We start from the raw sequence: 2,211 nt of genomic DNA on the forward strand, positions 1-2,211 counted from the left end.
TATATATATATATATATATATATATATATATATATATATATGTATATTGTGCATACAAATACATACATATTTATCTCTATGTATACACATGTATTTTATCAATACACATTAACATACACATTCTCTCTCCATATATATATATACATATACATACATACACACACACCCAACACGCTCACACACATAAGCATATACATACGAACACACAAGCACACACACACAAACATACACACACACACACACACACACATACACACACACATACACACACACTTACTCACATATATATATATTAATATTCGCTTCTCGTTTTTCACCAACGAAAATGTTTCAATTCCTTGGCAAAAGTTCTATTGCTGCTAGCAAGACCAGTTAACAACATTCAGATGTTCTTCTAATATAATCTGCAATTATTCCCCCTCTGGCATAAAAAACCAATTTGCCTTATTGCTCTACTTTCACTGCCACCACAATTTTGAGAGAATGAAATCTAGAGATATCTTTACTCTAAGATTCATAGTGACGATGTTGCTATTGTTGTTGTTGCTGTTGTTGATTGGGGTGTTGATACTGTTGTTTGTTGTAGAGATGGTGTTATTCTTAGTCATCGGTTTGTTGTTGTTGTTATTCATGGGGGATTGCGGTAATGCTTGCTGTTAGTCATATCAGGTTTGTTTGTTTTAGCTGTTGTAGAAATATGAATTTGACCAAAGATGAAATCCAGAATAAATTGGTACAGATTCTTTTATTCCATACTAAACACATAATAGGAATATAGTCTCTCTACTTGCCAATCAGGTTAGTTTGACTGCGACAAGACCGAATGGTTTGATAAAATTGTTGATCGAAAAAGTTCCGATTTCGGCAACGAGAAATCCTAAGCGAAAGATAGCAGAATGATCTGAAACAGAAATGAGCGTGCGTTCTACAAAGAGTGTTAGTAATACATACATACATACATACATACATACATACATACATACATACATACATTAGGGTTCTCAAAACCTGAAAGAAAATGGCTGATTAGAAGACTACAGATTCAAGCCATCAATGGAACTGTAAAGATATGTAAAACTTTCCAAAAACTTAGCACATAAATACATATGCATACGCCTAGACATGAAAATATATACATAAAAACGCATCCATAAAACATACATACAAATCAGCGTATACACTAACACCAAATACTGCAAACACACACATATGCACAATTACCTAGATGATGTTGATAAAAGTTCCATCTCTATGGACAAGAAATACAGAAATGAAACTGATTGATAGCATACATACATACATGCATATATTGTATGTACTCATACACATTAGTATGTTTGCATATATGTGTACATGGTTATGTAAATGGTGCGTATGCAAGTGAGTCTTCGTTTCCACGAAAATGCATGCATATGTTTTTATACGATAAAGTCTGATTGTGGATATGTGTGTAAAGAGCGTGCATACGTGCCTGATATGGCGATCCAACAAACAAGTGTATTACTTATTCTGTTGATGATCATATGTACATAATGATCCATATGTTTTATGAGTAGAAATCGTCGTGTTCTTTGTGGTAACAACATATGTAGAATGATCTGTGTTTCGAGTGTTTAGAACAAGCCGCATTCTTTTGCAGCAGCGTATCTCGAAAGGGTTGACACATTGTAAAAGGTTGTCTGGTTTTGATGTGATGCTGAGGTGCATGAGCTGTCTGGTTCGCTCCCATGTGGCACCACTGCTATATGAAATTCAGGTTTTTGATTGTTCATATATTAAAGGATCGTTAATTAACTGATGAGTGTTCAATTAGATTAATCTACCCTTAGAGTAAATTCTTCGAATGTGAGTTCGCATTGCTAACGTACCACCAATGTAGTTCAATCTTAATCATCTTAATTATCCTACTGTGATAATATTGTTGTCGTTGTTGGCACTCCGTCGCTTACGACGTCGAGGGTTCCAGTTGATCCGATCAACGGAACAGCCTGCTTGTGAAATTAACGTGCAAGTGGCTGAGCACTCCACAGACACGTGTACCCTTAACGTAGTTCTCGGGGATATTCAACGTGACACAGAGTGTGACAAGGCTGGCCCTTTGAAATACAGGTACAACAAAAACAGGAAGTAAGAGTGAGAGAAAGTTGTGGTGAAAGAGTACAGCAGGGTTCGCTACCATCCCCTGCCGGAGCATCGTGGGGCTTTAGGTGT

The 2,211-nt window shown here is 36.2% G+C and overlaps 1 long non-coding RNA gene across 1 annotated transcript in view; it reads right to left on the bottom strand.

Moving 5' to 3' along the window:
• Window positions 1-788: 788 nt before the first annotated feature.
• Window positions 789-2,211, bottom strand: part of LOC128249035 (uncharacterized) — a 120,033-nt gene continuing 118,610 nt past the window's right edge. The window contains exon 3 of the long non-coding RNA XR_008265134.1: window positions 789-901. This is a non-coding gene — a long non-coding RNA (uncharacterized LOC128249035). The remainder of the gene's footprint in view (window positions 902-2,211) is intronic.

Source organism: Octopus bimaculoides, chromosome 11, assembly GCF_001194135.2.
Source record: "Octopus bimaculoides isolate UCB-OBI-ISO-001 chromosome 11, ASM119413v2, whole genome shotgun sequence".
In the NCBI taxonomy this organism is placed as follows: domain Eukaryota; kingdom Metazoa; phylum Mollusca; class Cephalopoda; order Octopoda; family Octopodidae; genus Octopus; species Octopus bimaculoides.